General features: G+C 38.8%; 1 protein-coding gene and 2 long non-coding RNA genes across 4 annotated transcripts in view; 2 read left to right on the forward strand and 1 right to left on the reverse strand.

The window, feature by feature from the left end:
- rbfox3a (RNA binding fox-1 homolog 3a) overlaps nt 1-23,390 on the forward strand; it is a 147,874-nt gene that overhangs the window by 10,521 nt on the left and 113,963 nt on the right. The window lies entirely within an intron of this gene.
- On the reverse strand, nt 3,827-4,987 carry LOC137171692 (uncharacterized). Its single transcript, XR_010924806.1, has 3 exons — nt 4,917-4,987; nt 4,566-4,631; nt 3,827-4,437 (listed from the first exon to the last, which is right to left on the reverse strand). It is a non-coding gene; the product is annotated as an uncharacterized lncRNA (long non-coding RNA).
- Nucleotides 6,504-13,450, forward strand: LOC137171694 (uncharacterized). The gene is made up of 3 exons (XR_010924808.1): nt 6,504-9,900; nt 10,665-10,791; nt 12,365-13,450. It is a non-coding gene; the product is annotated as an uncharacterized lncRNA (long non-coding RNA).

The raw sequence follows: 23,390 nt of genomic DNA on the forward strand, positions 1-23,390 counted from the left end.
GTCACTGGTGATGACATTCACACCCTGGATGTCAATGACCCCTTATAATCCCTTATATATCATGAAGTAATCAACTACAAAAATTTTGCCTTATACAGTTACAATCAGTGCATTAGTGTTTTCAGGTAATTGCAAAGTACTGAACATTGTTCAGTACTGAATGTAAATGTTTCCATATGTACATATTTACAACTCCTGCGCATCTATTGGCTTCATGGATGTATATTGTACATGTGCTTGTTGTGCTTGTGTGTGTGTCTTGGTTCAATCAGTGGTGAGAGAAGGTTCTGTAGCTGTGTATAATCTACCTGTATGGTAGTATGAGAAGTCACCTAGACCAAAAGTGAATACTTCACTTGCATGTACATATACCAGTGCTAAGCACTTGGACATACATGCATACTCTCATGCATATATGTATCAGTGGAGGCTGGTCCATAGAGGTAGAGGAGATTGCTCCTCCTCTATTTTTTGAGAGGCAAGATGGAGATCAAAATATAAAAAAGAATATTTGGTTGAAATAAACCATTACCAAATCTCAGTATTATTTACAAAATATTTTTTCTCTCTTCTTTGGAAAAAATCCATCATTTAAATTCTGTTTAAAAGTGACACCTGCAGGGCAGGAGGAGAAAGAACAGTGTGTGTGTGAAGTGGCGATGTGGGGGCAGTGGGGGGAGAGTGGGGGGAGTGGGGGACAGAGGAGGACGGGCTCCTGCTGTCCTCCGCAGGGCGGGATCTCCTACATTGATTTAATGTACTTCATTTTTTTCATGCTAATCTATGATTGGCCAAGACATGTAAAATGACGCTCCAAGGGAGGACGTCCTCCCTAACCAATCAACAACCAGAATGCAATATTGACATCGTGTTGGTCCAATGACAGTTTCCAGATTTCATCTTCTATTCTCTCCATTGTCAGGCAGAGTAGCAGCAGTAGATAAAGAGCAGTAGATGGAACAGTTAGCTTGTTGTAGCAGCCTGAAGGACTCTTTATACATCCATGGAGGACTGTTAAGGACTGTTGTTAAACTAACAGGAGAATGGATCTGGACTGTGCGACGCAGCAGCAGCAGGACGCCACCGGAGAGCAGCTGGAGAGAGAAGCAACCGGAGAAACAACCAGGAGAGTTAGCTTGTTGGTCATTGTTGCTAATGATATCAGACTGGTTAAGCAGCAGCCACAAAGTTCTGTTAACTAACAAAGATGACCAACAGCAACAAATGGATGTTATGACATGGATACTTCATCTCCATGAAAGAAAGAAGACATCAGATAACGTGAGTCAGATATAGCTTCTCTATCTCAACGGTCACTAATTTCATCTCTGATGTTTAAATGTCTCTGTGGCTGTTGTGTGAATTTATCTCCTTAACAAGAATGCAGCAGAGATCATATAATGTGTTGTAGGTAGTTTGCTTGTTGAAGTTACAGTGAGCTGTCTGGACTCACTCATTCATTTGGAATTGATCAAGTTTTTAACTGAGTGGTTGTTCAGTCACCTGTTGATGTGTGATTAGTGAATGAGTGTGCAGGAGGTCTGGCTGCTTGCTTGTGACAGTTTCCTCAGTTCGTTTTTAAGCTGAGTCGTATGTTGAGTAATAATCTTTAAGTAACTAGAATAACAAGTGTTAACATGTCAGCTTTGTAGACTATATTTAGTATGTTGTGCACATAGATAAGAGTGTGTGAGTCATGTATTTGATACATGCATTAATACTTTTTGTGAACCTACACTTTTAGATCTGTGAATGTTTTTAGTGTTCAATCGTTCTAGTATTCAGCACTGATCTGTACCTGTATCACATTATAAGCTTTGTGGTACTTTATATATTTCTGTATACTAAGAAGATACATAGGAAACACGTGTAAATCATGTGATATGTTGTCTGTTTTTGATGAGAACATAAATCTCTTGTCACAATAGAACAATACTATGAATCTGAATTTCACTTTGTTGGTAAAATGACACATTGAGAACCACTGCATGGCTAAAATGAGCACTTCTTTGTTTAGAAACAATATGTATATGCTAAATGTCTTAAAAGAAGCAGCCTTTTCACCACTCAGGGATTTTTGTTTTTGAAAGCAGATTGTTTTATTGGCAGATAAAATTGCCCCCCACCCCTCCAATTTCATTAGGTGGGGGACAGTGATATAGTTTGATGCGATTGTTGCAAGTCCTCCCCAATTTTTTGAGTCACCGGCCGCCAGTGATTTTGACCGTCACTATCTTGGATTGGACTTGATTTTTAGAGCCAGAAGTGACCATTGTCACTACACGATCAACCTGGGATGTGAGTTGCGCATGCACGAACAGGTCCGCCATCTTGGACGGCTAGGTATGGCAACACCACACCAGTTTGTCACTAAACGATCTGAGTATCAACCGTGGACTTTATGAGCATTTTTCACAGCATATAAGTAATTACATCAACCCTAACCCTAACCAAAATGTTACACTTAACTTTCAACTGAAAACACACTGTGAAATAGTGGCAGTTACACCTACACTATGTGAATCTGGGGTTTTACCATGGTTACGTTACATAATCAACATCGTCGCCGTGGTAGTGCCTTGTCAAACACAAGGTAGCCATGCCCTAAAGCATATCCTGTTTTATCGTCTATTTTACTCTAAATGGGACCATAATTTACAAAATGAACATCATACTCTATTGAAGACGACTTGAAACTAATGATTGAGACTATAACCCATTAGGAAAGTGTTTACTGGGGTAATAAATCAAGTGAGAAGTAGGGTAATTTTCTCATTGACTTCTATACAAAAAGACTTCTTATTTCAACCAGTGGGGTCTCCCCCTGCCTTAGACCTGCATTAGAAAGAATGCATTTTTAAGCAGGGCTAGACTGTGAAAATCATTCAGGCCAGGAAATATTGCGTGAAATATAGCCCCGATCAGGCCACTTTTTAAGCAGGGAGTCTGGGGGTCCTCCACTAAGAAAATTTTAGTTACAAAGACTTGATTTCCTGCATTCTGGTGAATTTTAGTGCATGTGAATAACAAACTTATGAGCCATCAACTGCTTAATACAATGTTCTATTATGAATCTCAAATAAAACCAAAGATACATATCATTAAGGAGGGAGATGACAGTACTACTATTACTGTGGCACCAATGCTACTCTCTCCACCTTGAAAAAGAAAAAAGAGAGCACACCATATCTTTTAATGTACCATTATAATACAGTTAACCACTCTCTCCACCAATTCAAAGAACAGAGCAAGAGCACAATACCCTATTCAGTTTACTGATATACACCCATCAGAAGTTTAAATATGTATATGCTTTAAGCTGTTTAAAACGATTTTTCCATAAAATTACCCTAAACTGTATACATTTGATTTTTCATACATGTCTTGTACCTGCAAGTTGCTCTGAAGTTGTGGACTTCTGTACTACTGTGACACCAATGCTACTCTCTCCACCTTTGAAAAGAAAAAAGCAATAGCACAGCACACCATATCTTTTAATGTACCAATATAATACAGTTAACGACTCTCTTCACCTATTCAAAGAACAGAGCAAGAGCACAATACCCTACTCAGTTTACTGATATACACTACCCATCATAGGTTAAAATAGCCATTTAACCAACACAAACATTAAATAACATAGTTCTTTAAGTTTCAACAAATTACAGTAGCCTGAATAGTGTGACAGAGGACGTTGTGTTGTCTCAATAATTTTAAATTATGAGCTCAAATTATGAACCTGCCAGTAGCGTCACCCCCTGCTGGCCATTAGAAAGAATGTGGGTGTAAGGCACTTCTTGCTACCCGCTTGGCAACTGCCAACTGCTCTCTCTCTCTCTCTGTCTCTCTCTCTCTCTCGACTCATTCTCTACTTCTACCATGCCTGGCTGGCACAGCACACAGGGCAGTGTTGCGTTCAGGGTCCAAAAAAAAAATGTGCAGCAGGCCTACTGGGCCATTTAGCAGGCCAGGCTACTGGGAGAAATCTCGGTGCTCCTGATTACCAGTCCAGGCCTGGGTTTAAGGCACTTCCGCATTGGCTTCACTTTTCAGACTGGAATCTACCCGCTTAGTATGTTATGCTTTGTCTACAATATACCACCTAATGCTATTTTGAAAAAAAAAAAAACTGTTGAAAATTCATTGAAAATTTTTATTTTGTGTTTCAATTATTTCGCCATTAAGCATCTGAAGTAGAACAAGTGAAATGAATCATTGAGGACATATCCAGTAACTTACAGTAGGTACATTAGTTAGTACAGGTTAGTTGCTGCTCACAGAGGGTCACTTTAGAATGATTCAAACTGGACAAACTGACTGACTGATGACTGATTGATGGCCAGTCAGTTGGATCCACTGGAGGAGTAGAAACTGGAGAGCCAGGTGTGGTGGTAGGCATGGTGGCACTGTTCTCCACTTCAATAGGTACATAAAAACCTATGGGGAAGATTAACACAGAAAATAACTAAGTTTAGTGAGTTGAAATGTTCCTATGTTGGATGCTCCTAGCTGTGAATAATTGTTAATTTATTGTTGATTTATAGTTGATGTAGGCCTAAATTTACCAGCATTGTTAGAGCTTTCTTGGATGACACCAGAGATGGAAGTAGAGGTGGAAGTTGATGGACCTGCTATATAAATAAATAATAAAATTAATTGACTGAATTGAAATTACTTGCGTTCTTAGCATTAAATCTGGCAAGACAATCAGCAAGAGGTTGATGCTATCTGCTCTTAAAAAGTGACTTTAGATAAGATGTCTTCTCAACACTAGCAGCTTTGGAGATGGCTCCATAATGTTGCTCCAGAATCAGTCCTTAAAAACAGCTATTACACACTCCCCACATGACAGATTGTATATATGAGCAATGAACAGGGTTATCTATAGGTTTAACTAAAAACTAAACATAACTTACCAGCATTATCTGCTTCTTGGGTGATACGACCACTTTCTGCACCAGGAGTAGAGGTGGTTGATGGACCTGAAATGAAATAAAGAAATTAATTAAACATTTACTCAATTTTCAAAATGCCGAAGACTATCATTTTACATCCTCTTTATACTCACTAACAGTAGGAGCTGTGTTTACTGGCACCTGTGACCTGTACACCAATCATGTCCTTTAATAGTGCTCCTAGAAAGGGGATGTGAAGAGTAAGTTATTAATGTTAGCCCTTTAATGCAGAGGCCAAACTGGGCCTATTACTGCCTAAATTTGTATTGTTCTGGTAAATGTATTGTTCTGCTTTCTAACACCAGATGTGAACATCACAGCTCCATAGATAATGTTAGATAGATAATGGATGGATAATGGCTTAAATGATAATGATAGATAATGGCTTAAATTGAAGAAGACACTTGTACCATTAAATGTATTAACTTTAATCACTGACTTTTATAATTTCCATGGGTAACACTTTATAATAACATCGGTAGTAAGTCATTTATAAATACATTAGTTAATGATGAACTAATCATAGACAAAACAATATACCTTTGTAAATGATTAATTAAAACTGTCACTCTACTGTAAAGACTCTACTGTCACTACTTTAAAACTCCTCTGTAGAGTATTATGTACAGACCCCACTGTCACTCTACTGTAAAAACTCTTCTGTACGGACTGTATTGTAAAGAAGGTACTGTCACTTAACTGTAAATGATAAATTAATGCTGTGTTAACATATCACAAATATGTTGTAAGTCATCTATAAATCATTAATTAATTATGAAATATTCATGAAAAAACCATTAGTAGGCTAGATAATTAATTCATAATTTGTTATATTATGAATAAATTGTGAGCTATTCAGGGTAATTATTAGAAATGATATTGTATGAATATCCTTTGGCTGTAGATTGTTTTCCAAGTTAATAGTCTACAAGGAATTATATTCTACTAAAGACACGTAATAGGCTCTTATTCAGTGTTTAAATTCAAGTTTTAGCCTTTTGTGCAGAATCAACACTGTAGGACATAACGTGGAGGGAAAGCAGACACGGCTATTTGGCAGAATTCAGAGTTATATCACCTGATATTTAGTGCAATTTGCAGAAGGCAAATATGTGTGTATTTTTAACACTGTACCAATTTGATGCAGTTTGTAGTGTGTGGTGCTAACAGCAATTAGCGTGTTAGCATGCTAGCCCACGTTAACATGTCTTACAATTGATATGTCTCTAATGTGGTTAATGCAGAGTTTTACCACCTGAATGAGGACTTATTGCAATCTATCATAGATAAATGCATGTGTGTGTATTTTTAATACTCTACCAACTTGCAGCAATGCAGTTTGTAAAAGTTGTGATGTTAATTACATTTGGCACATTAGCATGTTAGCAACTGTAGCATACAAGCGCGGGAAAGGCTAATGTAAGAGGTTAATGCTCCCTGTTGGTTTAGGCTTACAGTGCTGCATGAAAGTTTGTGAACCCTTGAGAATTTTCTCTGTTTCTGCATAAATATGACCTAAAACATGATCAGATATTTACTGTCCTAAAACTAGACAAAGTGCACCCAATTAAATGAATGAGACAAAAAAAAAATTCATTTATTTATTGAGGAAAATGATCCAGATATTTGTGTGAGGCAAAAGTATGTGAACCCTTGCTTTCAGCTGGTGGTAACTGGTGTGACCCCCTTTTGCAGCAATAACTTCAAAAAATGTTTCCGGTAACTGTTTATTTTAATTTTGGCCCATTCCTCCTTGCAGAACAGTCTCAACTCAGGGATGTTGGTGGGCTTCTTTGCATGAACTACCTGCTTCAGGTCATTCCACGGCATTTCTATAGGATTAAGGTCAGGACTTTGACTCAGCCATTCCAAAACATTATCTTTCTTCTGCTCTAACCATTCTTTGGTAGAGCGACTTGTGTGTTTGGCGTTGTTGTCTTACTGCATGATCCACCTTCTGTTGAGCCTCAGTTCACATATTGATACCTTGACATTTTCCTATAGAATGTGCTGGTACAACTCAGAACTCATAGCTCCTTCAATGATTGCAAGCTGTCCTGGTCCAGAGACAGCAAAGCAGACCCAAACCATGATAATGCCACCACCATGTTTCACGGATGGGTTAAGGTTCTTATGCTGGAATGCAGTGTTTGCTCATTGCCAAACATAATGCTTCTCATTCAAGCCAAAAAGTTTGACTTTGGTCTCATCCATCCACAGAACATTGTTCCGATCACCTTCTGGCTTATCCATGTGGTCTTTAGCTAACCGTAGATGGCAACAATGTTCTTTTTGGAGAGAAGTGGCTTTTTTCTTGCAACTCTGCCATGCACACCATTGCTGTTCAATCTTCTCCTGATGGTGGACTCATGAACATTTACTGCAGCCACTGCAAGAGAGACCTTTAGTTTCCTAGACATTATCGTGGGGTCCCTTGTGACCTCCCGCAGTATTACATGCCTGCTCTTGGTGTGATCTTTGTTGTTTGACCACTCCTGAGGAAGGTGTTCCAAACTCTTTAGAAAATGGTTTTGTAACCTTTCCAGCCTGGTGAGCATCAACAACTCTTCTTCTAAGGTCCTCAGAAATATCCTTTGTTTGAGCCATGACACACTTCCACAAACCTGTGTTGTGAAGCTTAGAGTTTGATAGTGAAGACCCAGATTTCTCTTCTTTAAATAAGGCACACACTTGATTATGATCCCATTGATTGAAACCCCTGACTCTAATTTCCCCCTCAAATGAATTGATAATGCTAGTGATTCAGAGACTTTTACCACACACAGATATGTAACATTGGATCATTTTCCTTAATAAATAAACGAACAAGTGTAAGGTTTTTGTCTCATTTGTTTAACTGATGTCTCTTTATCTAGTTTTAGGACTTGAATGGAAATCTGATCATGTTTTAGGTCACATTTATGCAGAAATAGAACAAATTCTAAAGGGTTCACAAACTTTCAAACAGCACTCTACATGCCTTTATCTTCTTGTCTCTTCTCTTTTTTGAGCCTTTTCTTTTTTCTTTCTTCGTGTCCAGACAAATTTTCTTTTTGCCACTCCTATAAACACAAAAGTCCAAGACTGACTGACTGAGTGATAAAGTGTTGCCTGTATCCGTCTCAAATTAGCCCTAATTTCAAATAGCTTCATATTAAAAGCCCTCCAGCATTTCATACACGGTCCAGCCATGCAGGTCTGAGGTCATGGCAACATTCCAGATTTTGGCGAGAGTCTCTGTATTTTTAACCATTTCTCCCGCTGTGCTCCTGATTGGTAATTACTCCTGTTAACCTGCTGATTTCATATTTTTTTCCCTAAATGTATGTGTTTCTGACACTGTACAGCGTGTGTGCGCAGCTGCTCTCTGTGAATCCTGAAAATGCCATCACATTCATTCAAATTCATCACATCTTATGTACCCAAAATCGGCGTATCTCACAGTCAAACCAGAAACACAATAGAAAATTTCTTAAAATACTTTCAGACACTTAAAATACTATAGACACTTTCAGTATATACTAGTGATGTCACCATATTACAATTACCTCTGAAGTTCCACTACTGTCAATACCCACTTTCATACCATGGCAAAACAAGAAATCCCATTCAGGACAAACTCCTTTATTTAAAAACTTTTTTTATAAACATTAACAATTGAACAGAAACTTTGTGTGTTTCATTATTTAACCATACAGTCTGCATTAGAATAAGAGTTACAAATTAAATATTGGCCTGTAGCCTTCAAGTAGAAAGCAAAGCAGCCAAAAAACAGTAATTTCAAATTAGAGGAACTGTATGAAATGTGATGCTGTAACAACAAATACAGCTGTGTGATTATGTGCTCTCATTTTGGTTTGCAATCTTGTAGGTATGACTGAAACTTTAAGTGTTTCAGCATTTAAACACACACACTGGCTATATTAGAATAATAACTGAGTTCAGTATCATTTTATAAATACTGGTATTGATTTGGTATCTATGTGTCTATGGTATCCATTAATTGATTCTTGTGACATCCCTAATTATATCCACTCTGTAATGTGATTATCAAGTTGTTCTTCACTTCTTATCAATGTAAGTTCTTTGTAACAGGTAGACTAGCGTGGCCATGCTGGTCTGTACCATCTGACCAGTTACACCATCATGGCCATGCTGGTCTGCCATCAACTGACCAGTTACACCAGCACTACCAACCTGGCTGCTCACCTCTCAACCAGCTACACAAAACTGGTGTACCGGCTGATCACCAGTTACACCAGCTTAAACAAGCTGGCCCACCAGGTAAATCCAGCAAGACCAGCTAATGACCAGCTAAGGTTTGAAGCTGGTACTAGCTGGATTTCACAGTAGGGATGCTAGCGTTAGCTAACAGACGGAGCAGTATGCTGCAGTGTTTTCCCCAAGACAACTTCAATGGCAAGTAAACACTAATGTCATGTATAAGATATTGTTTGTGGCTAACATTATTACAATGGATGTGCGCAATCTCATCTATGTTTTATTGCTGGGGTATGCCAGCATTAGCATCTAACGTAGGCCTGTTTGTGTAAACAGATGTAGCTTATCTGATGCCACTTAATATGAGTCAGCAGGGAACAAACACGTTATTATCAACAGGCTGTTCAGATCTGTTTGTTAGTGACACCATAGACTGTATGTTAATGACAGCAGCCTGCATGATAAACTATATTTTCAGTTAGCAACCTGCACCAGACTGCATGCTATGTCAGTCACAGTCAGCCAACACATCAGGTGAATGATAGCAGGTAATATGACAGTAAAGTTATATTTGTGGGTGATCAGTAAAACTTACACCAGTCAGTTTTGTTATGGTGGTTGTATAAATTTCTGTGTCGTATTTAGAGTGAGCTGTCATCTGATCATCTACTGAACAGATTCCTCCATCTGCCACAGTGAGAGCCACCAGTATCTAACCCAGTAGGTAAGAATGTTGTTCTCACACACAACAGCACAGAAAAGCTAGTTGAGTTTTACAGAAGGGATGAGATCAATGTTGACAAGAAACCTGCAGAATGTTTACTCACACTGAGTACAAAACCTGGGGTTATTCCAGAAAGTGGGTTTAGTGAAAATTCTGAGTTTGTTAACCCTGAGTTACTGTGGTAACTGACTGTGAATCTAATGTTAACCAGACGTAGACTTCCCCAAAAATTCCTTTACTTCAGAAGATGTAGGCTGTAGACATTAGACACACCTACAGTCCCCTGAGAACAAAGACATTGAATATTTATTAACAATTTGGCACAAAAACCTTTAAAACACATTCAAACTCTTCCCGTTTTTATATAGACTTATAAAAGAGCCTCAAAGAGATTCCACTTTGAGCTGGTCTCCAAGAACTCTAGAAAAATTCTTAAGACGTCTCTTTTATTTGTTTTTCAACCAGGTATGTGCGTATTTAACCTTCTACTGGAACAAGTTAGTTTGTTTTTGTTTAATTTGTAACATTAAGTCACGTATCTCCACATACAGTATTTTATTTTGAAGTAAACGCCATCAGATTAAACTTTATTCGGCACTCAACTCAAGTTACTACAAGCCAACTAAAGCCTGAAACAATGCTTGAAACTTGACCTCTACCTATTTTCTGAGAGCAGTACTGCAAACTAGAAGTTAAGTTGACCTAAAGAGTCTTTCAGAGCAGCCCGAAACAACTTCACTCCTTCTTACCGGTGTTCAACACAGCACCCACAAGGACGTGCCCACAGTCCAAAGCCTGATCCGGGCTCTTTCACTTCCCACTGGTGACGCTACACCAAACTACTCTGTACCTGCTGAGATGACACCTCTCCCACGACAAAACACGTCAACAGTAAGGCATAACATGGCTTTATGATTTGTTGATATCAAATAATGTTAAATTTAAAAGATTATTTCTTTAGAGTAGTTGAATTAGCTTTACCTTAGCATTCCCCGTTGCAATACATTGAGCCTTGAGTCACACACATCAAGCCACTTTTGCTGAATTATTTTCCTTACTGTTTTTATTACCATAGGCTTTATTATTTATTTATTTATTTTACTTTATTTTTATTTTTTTCTGTATATTATCTTATGCTTCATCATGTATCCTCAAGACGTTTAGCTATTAATAAATGTCTTCATTTATCCTAAAATTGGTTGGCTGATTGTTTGAGCTGCAGTAAACAGAGGTCACTGTTTGGGACAATAATTTACAATTATGAGACTGATTCACTGATTAAATTGAACAAGAGTTAGTGCTTCCTCCTGGCACTGACAAATCCTAACCAAAAAAGGAGGTGGTGCTCCCAATAACGAGGTAATTAATTAATTAAGTAATACATTTGAATGTGCATAGGCTGCTTATAGTCTTAGCATATTTTAACGGCATTTCAGGCACTATGTTTAAACTTAATACATTTACTTGCATCTGTTGAAGTATAGTCACTGAATGCTGTTGAGCCAAGATCCAAATAGACTTCTAAACATTTACTCTCAGTTTGAACCCCAACGCCTTTTCAACTGCAAATCCCCAAACTCATTATTACTGGCACAGACCGGGAGCTTTCAATCATGTCTCTATGTAACATATCTATTATCTGTTTTATCTCTCTGTATATTTTTAATCTTCAACTATATTTTTCTCTTCAGTTGCTGCCTCCAGTGTTTTGACCCTCCAGTGTTTGATTATAGCTGAATACATATATGTAAACATGTGGGCTATAGCCTAATACACAGTAAAATTCCACCACTTTATCATCCATTAAGGAAATTTAATTCTAGTAAATGATGAATTAATGGACAATACTGAATAAAACCTTGTGTTAACTTATTAACTCTTTTCCCCGCTCTGACTCAGGTTCTGTCACTGCTATCTTTTTTAAGATAAATGTTCACACTCCGCACACATTAATATTTCTACCCTCACTGGATTAGTGTGGAGGCTCTGCCTTTTACCTGTTGCCATGGTAAATTGTAATATCGGAGCTCCAGAGATGTGCCACCTACAGGACATTTGCAGTGTGTTAAAATGAAGTAACAGCTGATCATTATGTTCTAAATCAATCAAGGATAAATTATCGTAACATAGTGTGCAGCTGTTTCTGCAGGTTAATATTTATACATTTTCAAACATCTCCCTCCCCAGAAAACTATTACGCTGGTGCATTACAAGATGAGGCAAAGCAAGTTTATTATACTTTTCAACATAAAGATGATTCAAGAGCCTTACATAAGACATAAAAGTAGTGATGGGTGGATGAAGCCTCATGAAGCTTTGGGAAATAAGATTTGAAGTTGTGGTCTATAAACTCAGCAGCACAGTGACATCTACTGGTTTGAAAAAACACTTATAGGAAAGACTCTGCCAAGCACTCCAGTGTGAGATTTACAGAAGTTACTTATTGTTTTCTTTGTCTTTTCAGGTAGATATGCATCAACAACAGTCCAACAAAGGATGTGTGTCCTGTCAAAACTTTGAACTCTACAGTGTCCCACAATATAGAAATACCAACTGAGTCACTGAAAGAGAAACTGGATTTTCATATATTAAGGATTTTGGCATGCATAATTTCACTTATAAAAGTTCACGAATCCTGGTTTTGCTGTAACAATCAGGTATTTAACATTATGTTCCACTACGACACTGTCTGTAACCTGTATAGTACATTTCCAGCCAGCTAAGATGATTATTGTTTACTGACATCAGACATCTTGTTAAACTACAATATAATGTCACTTTAAATAATTATCTATCAATAATGTTGTGGAGCACATACTTTATTCTCTATACAAACTCTACTACACGTTGACTTTTATGTTGCTTTATCATTTATTGAGATCTCTTGCATGTACTGTAACTCCATATAATAAGTTTTCAGTGATTAATTAGTCAGTTCCTGAAAAAAACATACACATGGTTGGTTTAAACAGTTTGAAATTTGCTGGTGTTAGCTTAGTTATTTTCATAACTCTTAGGAAAGGTGAGATGTGTTGAAATATTATCTACAGGATGTAAAAATTAAAACACTGAATCACTGTTATGAGTGCACTCTTCTCTCCTTTGTTTATAACTTAGACCTTAGAAACACACACAAAGCCACTTTGGTCTAAAAAAGTGACAGATCTCAGTTGTGAATGCTAAAGATACTATTTGCATTTCAAGGCCCACATTGTAGTCTACATCATAGCAGAATCAAGGCTGATGCCCTCCACATGTATATCGAATCGTTGGCTGTCCATCTCAACCCGTCCTTGAAGGTAGTTCACAGTGGTTTCTCACAGATGTCAGGGAGCCGCTTGAGGCTCTGGTTTTGCAGGATGTACAAATGTAGGCTGCAGTCAATGGGCTTCATTCACAAACAGTGTGTACTAGAGATGCACTGATTTTCTTGGCTGATTCTGAATTCCAATTTTTCAAATGTCTGACCTGCCAATTCCAATTTTTACCGATTCTGATTTTCTTTCTTTATATGAAAGAAAATACAAAGATTTCCTTTTTTTCTTTATATATTTCTTTTTAAGAACTATAAGCAGTGTTGGGATCATTACTCAAAAAATGGAATGTACTCGTTACTTAAAAAAAAGTAATGCATTACTTTACTTAATTACTCCCTGTGAAAGGTAATTAATTACACTACTCATTAAATTACTTTTGCATTACTCCGCGACAACCCCTGAGATGCATTGTCGTGTAATTGCCACTTACCAATATAACGTTAAACCTTACATACGCCCACATATCAGTGCAAATTGCTATCTTAATAAGGAGGACATACAAAAGAAAAAGTTTTACTGTCTGATGATGGTGGCCATCCATTCCCTGTTATCATATTTTGCTGAGTATGTTTCTGGAAGACGGAGATTCCTCTACTATGTATGATGCTTCGAGCCAATTCATCTCTGCTTTTGTTAACGTTACCTGTTGAAAATCAAGCTTCGGCTGCTTGGTTGGGGTCGATATACACTCAGCTTGAGCATCACTCTAGGTCCGGGAGTCTTTGGCTACTAGCTTTGTGTTAACGTGTTGCCTTTGCAGGTGCTTGGAAAGAGTTGATGTTGTGTTCACAGCAGTGGATAGTTGTTTCTGGCCTGGGCACAGTTTGCACTTTACCATCACATTCTTGTCCTTTCGTGTAACAAATTTGAAGTAATGTGCATACCTCTACCCCTCAAAAGCTGTAGACCACTCTGCCATTTTTATCCTTACTCCCACACATTGTTGTGTGTGTGTGTATCGGAACTCTAGCCAAAGTCACATCATGAGAGGTCAGGCGATTGTTCTGCAAGCATGCATGAAAGGTACCTTTGATTATTTTTTTATGCAGATAATTGAAGAACCTGTGTAACGCAAGTTACAACAGAATTTTTTGATTAGTAACTCTAATGTGATTACTGAATGTAGGAACAGTAATGCGTTACATTACTGCGTTACAGTTACTTTGTCACGTGTTACACCCAACACTGACTATAAGTGACAGCATACACAAACATTTTAACTATTCTTTAATGGAATTTTCAAATTCAATTGAATGTTCATTAACTATTTAAATAACTTACATTTTTCTTCTTGAAAGTGGGAATGTTCACCAGGGTGATGGTTTTTTAAGTGTCTGATTAAGTTAGTTGTTCCAAATGTTTCCAAGATTGTTCCTCCGCAATTTATTTTGGACTTATTACAAATTGCGAGCTTTGTGTCTTCTTCACTCACGCTGAAGAACTTCTACACCAACGACATGTATGTGTGGCTGTACTGTCTGTACAGCCACCGCTGTGTGTGTGATGTGCATGTTGTGTGTGTGTGTGTGTGTGTGTGTCGCTACACTATCTGTGCGCTGTGTACTCGACATGCATGTTGTGTGTGTATGCATCAGTGGAGGCTGGTCCATAGAGGCAGAGGAGGTTGCTCCTCCTCTATTTTTTCAGAGGCAAGAGGGAGATCAAAATATAAAAAAGAATATTTGGTTGAAATAAGCCATTAACAAATCTCAGTATTATTTATAAAATATTTTTTTCTCTCTTCTTTGGAAAAAATCCATCATTTAAATTCTGTTTAAAATGCTTCAACAGCAACACCTGCAGGGCAGGAGGAGAAAGAACAGTGTGTGTGTGAAGTGGTGATGTGGGGGCAGTGGGGGAGAGTGGGGGGAGTGGGGGACAGAGGAGGACGGGTGCCTGTTGTCCTCCGCAGGGCGGGATCTCCTACATTGATTTAACATACTTCATTTTTTTCATGCTAATCTATGATTGGCCAAGACACGTAAAATGATGCTCCAAGGGAGGACGTCCTCCCTAACCAATCAACAACCAGAATGCAATATTGACATCGTGTTGGTCCAATGATGGTTTCCAGATTTCAATTTCAATTCTCTCCACTGTAAGGCAGAGTAGCAGCAGTAGATAACGAACAGTAGATAGCTCCTTGCATTAGCCAATGCAACAGTTAGCTTGTTGTAGCAGCCTGAAGGACTCTTTATACATCCATGGAAGGACTGTTAAGGACTGCTTTTAAACTAACAGGAGAATGGATTGGGACTGTGCGTCGCAGCAGTGACAGGACGCCACCGGGGGCGCTGGAGAGAGAAGCAACCGGAGAAACAACCAGGAGAGTTAGCTTGTTTGTCATTGCTGCTAATGATAGCAGACTGGTTAAGCAGCAGCCATAAAGTTCTGTTAACTAACAAACAAGATGACCAACAGCCACAAATGGACGTTATGACATGAATACTTCATGACATAGAAGAAGACATCAGATAATGTGAATCAGATACAGCTTCTCTCTCTGTCTCTTTGGTCGCTAATTTCATCTCTGTGTGGCTGTTGTGTGAATTTATCTCCTTAACAAGAATGCAGCAGAGATCATATAATGTGTTGTAGGTAGTTTGCTTGTTGAAGTTACAGTGAGCTGTCTGGACTCATTCATTTAGAATTGATCCAGTTTTTCATTGAGAAGTTGTTCAGTCGCCTGTTGATGTTGTGTGATTAGAGAATGAGTGCAGGAGGTCTGGCTGTTTGCTTGTGACAATTTCTTTAGTTCGTTTTTAAGCTGAGTCGTATATTGAGTAATAAGCTTAAAGTAACTAGAATAACAAATGTTAACTAGTGGTGTAACGGATTGTAGTTGATCCGTGATCCGTACTGATCGCCCCCCACAGTTCGGCATGCATGTGAACTGCGGATTTTTTTTTAATTGCAAAATTTAATGTCTCATTTGAGACAAAGTAAACAAACTGCTGTAAGTACAAGTCATGGACAGACAGCGTGGCGCTAACAGGGATTTAGAGGATCAAACCAGCATCTAACAGGTCCGAAGTGACATTTGCAGGTATGTTTACCTGCTGTTTAATGTGCTGCAGCTGAGCAGCTAATTAGCTATGTAGCTACTAACTGGCGTTAGCGGTGCACTTTTCCCCGGTGAATGTTAGTTTTGTGGCTCATTCAACAAGCTGTAGGACAAGACGTGTGTTCATGTTTCTAAGTTATCATCAAGTTTTGATGATGTGGACACAGGTTGTTTCATTCACTACCGTGTTTAAAAGAGGAAGGTTTCATGCCTCATATTGCAATAATTGAGCACTGAATATTTTATATATTTTATTTTATTTAAACATTGGACATCTTAAATGTTGTTTTCATTTAAGACCATGGGCAAAAGTTCCTTGCTGTTCCTTGCTGTAAGTGTGTTACAAAATTTTATTTATTTTTTGATTTGATCCTAAAAATGATTCGATCCGTGACACGATCAGAACCGTGGGCTTTGTGATCCGTTGCACCCCTAGTGTTAACATGTCAGCTTATATATATATATATATATATATATAGTATGTCATGCACATAGATAAGAGTGTGTAAGTTATGTATATGATACATGCATTAATACTTTCTGATGTGAACCTACACTTTTAGATCTGTGAATGTTTTTAGTGTTCAATCGTTCTAGTATTGTGCACTGATCTGAACCTGTATCACATTATAAGCTTTGTGGTACTTTATATATTTCTGTATACTAAGAAGATACATAGGAAAAACGTGTAAGCTGTATGCATAACATGCATGTTTGTGTGTGTGCGGCTACGCTGTCTGTGGCTGTGTGCATGACATGTATGTGTGTGTGTGTGTGTGTGTGTGTGGCTACACTGTCCATGCTGCAGGTGCTGCTGTGTGCGCGACATGAATCATAGGCTATCTGCAGAAAATATGACCAGCTATATGAGACTGCTCGGGGCCGTTCACCAGTCATGGGATCAGCTGAAAATGATGATTTTGATCAGTGGCTGATCGATTGGTGCATCTCTAGTGTGTACGCACAAATCTGTGCTTAAACTGCGTACAAATGTTTTAAGCACAAAAACCGGGATTCATGTTCTTACATGAATTTGTTCTTACTCTGCAAACAAATTTAGAACTGCCTTGGACCATGCGTATGCACAAATCATAAACATCCCAGTCTTAAAAAGTGATATACTCAATATTTATTCAGTGTAAACCGTACCATTAGAACCACATTTATTTAAAAAATTATTGGGTCTAAATATATTTAAAAGTGTTAAACTGCTAATAATACACAATTTATTACTAATTACAAAATTTATAGCAAAGATGTTGTAATCCATACATCATCATCATCATAAATGTAATGAAATTATTAATATATCAAAATTGTCCTATTCCCACTTTTAGATGACAATAGCTTATATACTAGAATTTCCGTATTGAAATGTGACACTGATTAATTTCCCCCCAGGCTGTGATATATGCAGCTGGTTAACCAGCAGCCTGTTCAGCGTTCCTCACAGCCTGACAGTTCAATAGTGGCACATGGAGGGATGCTCTGCTTTCACTACATCACGGACTGTTGTGGACAAAGATGAAACACAATTCACACCTGGCACAGCAGTAGAGATTTATTTAGATCAATTCTACAGATCTATACATTTACCAACTTTTTATTTTGTTATGGATGCATTGCATGGTAGTGATGAAACAGGTATGCAGGCTGTATGTAGGATTCACACAGGCTCCAAACAGTTGTGCCAATGACATGTTTACCAGCCAAATCTGCCTGTTCTGGCTCCTACTTCTGAAACTATTGTTTGCATTTCACTAGCAGTGAAGTTGATCTACATTTTTACCATTACAACCCTCTTTGCAATGACTGACAGCTCTCTCCACTGCTGCACCACTCCAACAGAGCTTTCCTTATATAGAGAAATGGGGGTGTGGTAGTATGCTAATTACTGATAGCAGGCACGCGCCTGTCAATTTAGAACTGGAGGAAAATGCATGACCCTCCACCACCATAATACCCATATTCTATTATATTCACACCAAAGGTAGGTAGTATTGATGAAAGTAACAAGCAAAGACAGATGACTTATGTCATCACTTCTGCAAAACTCAACTAGCTTTTCTGTGGTGTTGTGTGTCAGAACAACATACTTGGCAGATGAAGGAATCCGTTCAGCACAGATGATTGGATCAATACAACACACTCTAAATACAACACAGAAAAAAACTTCAGTCACTGAAGGTTTCAGGTCCTAAATTTATATAAACACTATAGCAAAACCGGCTGGTACAAATTTAATCAGTCACCCTCAAAATATAATTTTACTGTCATATTACCTGCTATCATTCACATGATGTGTTGTATCATTCCTGTGACTGACAGCATGCAGTAGTGTAGGCTGCAAACTGAAAATATAGTTTATCATGCAGGCTGCTGTCACTAACATACAATCTATGGCTGTCACTAACATAGAGATCTGTGCAGCCTGTTGGTAATATGTTTGTTCCCTGCTGACTCATGTTAATTTGCATCACATAAGCTACATCTGTTTACAGAAATAGGCTAATGTTCAGGGCCGGACTGGGAAAATCATTCAGACCGGGAAATATAGCGCAAAATATAGCCCTTGTCAGGCCACTTTTTAAGCAGGGTGTCTGGGGGTCCTCCACTAGGAAAATTTTAGTTACAAAGTCTTGATTTCCTGCATTCTGGTGAATTTCAGTGCATGTGAATGACAGACTAATGAGCCAACAACTGCTTAGTACAATGTACTGTTATGAACCTCAAATAAAACCAAAGGTACATATCATTAAGGAGGGAGACAATACTATTATTTATTAGCTCAAAGTATGAAGTCACTGACTGAAATTTTCACCAAAACGAATGAAATTTCAAACAATATTGACCACATTAACTAGACTAGATATGCCAATTATGCCATCAATGTTTTTGAGGAAACGAGAAAAGGAACTACCACTTTTATTATTGATTGTCCAGTTTCTGGGCTGCTTTAACATTGACAGGGAACAATGATGACGTATCGGTAACATTTATTTACCTTTCGTTTTCTCTCTTTCCCTCTCTGCTCCACCCTTCCTCTTTTTTCCACCATCCATCTTGCTGCTAAGTCATTTAGCTGCTCTAAATGCTTGCTGCCGAACAAAACGTGTAACTGCCAACTACTCTCTTTCTCTCTCTCTCTCTCTCTCTCTCTCTCTCTGGCCCTGTTTACACCTGGCATTAACATGCGTCTTGGGTGATCCAATCACAAGTGGACAGCTCTAAGTATGTTTGTCTCCTCATGTGTCTTGAGTTACCACTTGTGATCGACTCTCACTTCCCCGCTCTATATGCAAATAAACACGTACATCATTTCTGTTTGCAAAGACCAAATTTGCTCATTTTTAATCGGGGGGGGGTCTGTGTTCCCTCTGTTCAAAGCTGTGTTCAACTTGTTTGATGTCAGGATAAACAAATATACAATGTATTGTGTACCCCCTCACAAAAATCAAATGCCCGTCCTATTGATTTGCTCTAGCGCCATGTTGTAACACACACAAATACTATATACAAATATAGAGTTATATGCAGCGATCTCCCCGCAGCTGCATCTCTCCATTGAGAGACACTGTGCGCATTTACGCACGAGGCACAACAGCATAACTTCATTGATTATTTAAATCTCCCGAAATGCCAACAGCATTGGTCAAGGTCTAATGTTAATTAATGTTCTGTGTTCTTCTACACATCCAATAGGTCAGCTGTTACACACACAGTCCAGATTCATACTGTTTGGAGTAAAGCAGGCGTCCTCCTGATAAATCCTGAGCTCATTATATCGAGCAGCGCAGCAAAACTAAAAACTCTAGTTATCAACTTGACAGGACCGAGGAAACTATCCAGCAACATTTAGCTTCTGAAATATTTTTTTAGACAGACAAGTGAAAAACAAATTATTTTCTGGTTTTGGTTTAATCTCTATTTCAATTGTCGATTTGAAGAGGAAAACGAGTTAGAGGAATGGGAAAAACAGGAAAAAACAGGAGTTGGATTAAGTTTTTTTAATTCACATGAAAAACAAAATAATGCATTTCTTTATCATGTCATCAAACACATTGAACACAGCATTGGACGGAGGGTTCACGGACCAGGAAGCAGCAATGCAATTCCTGTGCCTAGTCTGCAGGAAAATAGAGGATGTCAGTTGAGTAGGCTGTCAGTCAGTGTGGCCCAGGATGCATTGCGTTTACAATATACATTGCTGAATGACTGTGGTCTGAGTGATTGGATCTCAATACATCCTCAATGCGTCTTGGGTGCGTTCACACCTGTACTTAGAGCTGTCCACTTGTGATCGGATCACCTGAGAAGCATTTTAATGCCAAGTGTAAACAGGGCCTCTCTCTCTCTTGACTTGCTCTCTACTTCTATCATGCCTGGCTGTCACAGTGCGCAGGGCAGTGTTGCGTTCAGGGTGAAAAAAAAAAAAGAAAAATCTGCAGCCTGCTGCGGCTCGCACACCTGTGGTGTCCACACAGACAGCGTTGCTGCTGTAGCATTGCTACTGCCAGCCCTATCTTTCTAACTAGAGTTTGACTTTGATAATGGCCATCAATAATAAAATGTTAAAAATCATGTCATCATAAATTTAGTTTATATTAAGTTTAGACAGAAAAGGGTTAAGAAGCATGTGCTCAATTGTGAAAAATAAATACTAATATGTGAGGTTCAAGCAGCTTAGTGGGGTCTGGGTTATCAAACGAAGAGAAATCTCCCCCCCTCTTTCTAGTAACGTCTTTGTACTCCCTCATGGTAGGGTTGTACAGCTCTGATCAGTCTGATTGACTGTGATTGGCCACTGCAGCGTCGGGTTGTGGTTCTCCAAAGGTTGACTCTGGATCAACTTTCCGGCCACAGGCAGGTGCGGCGCTGCTGCGACCAAAACACCCGCTACCTAAACGCACTACCCCCATTCGAATGAATGGGAGGACTGATGTTTTCGCTGCACTGCCTGCTTTGGTCTGAATACAACATGGGTGCCGAAATGAAAAGCAAGAGGTTCCACGACACACACGCATATAAATATACATGCATGACAGTATGCATGTATGTGCAAGTGCTTAGTATCTAGGTGGCTTCTCATATAGTGGTGCTCCCATCTGATATCCTCCATTATAGGCCCGGGGGTAAAGGAGCTTTATAAGTGGGTGAAGCTGGTGCAAGGCAATTCTCAGAGTTTTTATTCTTTGTCCCACATTTGGTTTTTGGGATCTGGTCACCCTAATGTGTGTGTGTAGCTGGCAAAAGAAGGTCTTGGTTACAGCTGTACAGCTCAGTCTCACCGTTTCCCTGGTGACAGTGGAGGAAGCCCGGGCTGCTTATGTATGATAATGTTAATGTAATTACTTCCTCTTCCTGCGTGGTTGCTCACACACCATGGATGGTGGAGGCATGGCGACCAGAGAGGAAGACAGTCAGAAAGGCAGAGAGGTTTTAGCTCTTTGACTGTGGCAAAGGAAGGTTTACAGTTTAAGCTGTTCCATTCCATACCATGCTAAGCTTAATGAAAGACCACAGTCAGGTCCATGGGCTAACACACACTCACACACACAGAATGGAAGATTCCAGTGGAACAGGGATCAACAAGAGAAACTTACTCAATGTAGGGATTTATGATGCATTGGCTTTGAATAGGATTATTTCACATACTGTATAATGGACTCACCATGTAAATGACAATGTAATGTTAATGGGAGCTGTATTATTTCTGTATAAAACATCGGTTTTCTATGTGCTTTTTGATGTTAATACACAAAAGACACAAAAGGAAAAATGTCACTCAACAAATCTTATGGGAACATTAGTATGGAATAAAATTAGGGTCATATGTATTGTAGCTGTGTATCACTGTATCTGAATGTGTGAAAACATTTAGTATGGATACATTCAAATGTGTGAATGTGTAAAAATATTTTGATCAAATGAATTAAAATGTTTTAATGTGTAAAAAATATCTGAACAAATAGATTACATTTCTTAATCTGCAAGGAGATCTCTTTTTACTGTCTTGGAAAGTTACGAATCCTTGTCTCCACTAAATTGTTCATTGACTGGCCCCCACCTGCTAGCTAGGTAATGCAAACTGCGAAGACGAGGCAAGACGTCACTATTGTGTAACTCTTATATTAACTGTATTTTATACAAGTCTCTGGAACTCTACTGGAGGGATGAACACCATTCTTCCTAGAGATATTCCCTCATTTAGTGTGTTGATGATGGTGGTGGAGAGCGTTGTCTAACACGTCGGTCCAAAAGCCCATAGCATATGATTCACATCATTTTCATACTCAGCAAACCATTCAGTGACCCCTCGTGCCCTATGGATGGGAGCATTGTCATCCTGGAAGAGACCACTCCCATCAAGATAGAAAGGTTTCATCATAGATAAAGGTGATCACTCAGAATAACTTTGTATTGAATTGCAGTGACCGTTCCCTCTAAGGGGACAAGTGGACCCAAACAGTGCCAGCAATATGTCCCCGACAGCATAACAGAGCCACCAGATCCCCTCACACGCATTCACACCTGTAATTTGTCTGTGTATATATACACACACACATATATATATATATATATATATATATATATATATACAGACAGGTGAGAAAGGGAAAACCGGTACAGGTGGGTGAGTGCATGTGTGGCATACACCAAGAAAACAGTACAAGTCTGAATGTTTGACCCCTACAGTGAGGGGATCTGGTGGTTCTTATTATGCTGTGGGGGCCATTTTGCTGGCATGGTTTCAGTCCACTTGTCCCCTTAGACATTTCTATCCTGATAGGAGTGGTGTCTTCCGGGATGACAATGACTCCATCCATAGGGCACGAGGGGTCACTGAGTGGTTTGATGAGTATGAAAATGATGTGAATCATATGCTATGGCCTTCACAGTCACCAGATCTCAACCCAATTGAACACCTATGGGATATTTTGGACGGACGTGTTTTATTCAGGACATAACAATGACCCCAAGTATACAGCTAGAGTCATAAAGAACTATTTTCAGCAACATGAAGAATGATGCGTCCTGCAACAGATGGTATGGTATGACCCCCACAGAGCCCTGATCTCAACATCATGGAGTCAATCTGGGATTACATG

Source organism: Thunnus thynnus, chromosome 20, assembly GCF_963924715.1.
Source record: "Thunnus thynnus chromosome 20, fThuThy2.1, whole genome shotgun sequence".
Classification (NCBI taxonomy): Eukaryota; Metazoa; Chordata; class Actinopteri; order Scombriformes; family Scombridae; genus Thunnus; species Thunnus thynnus.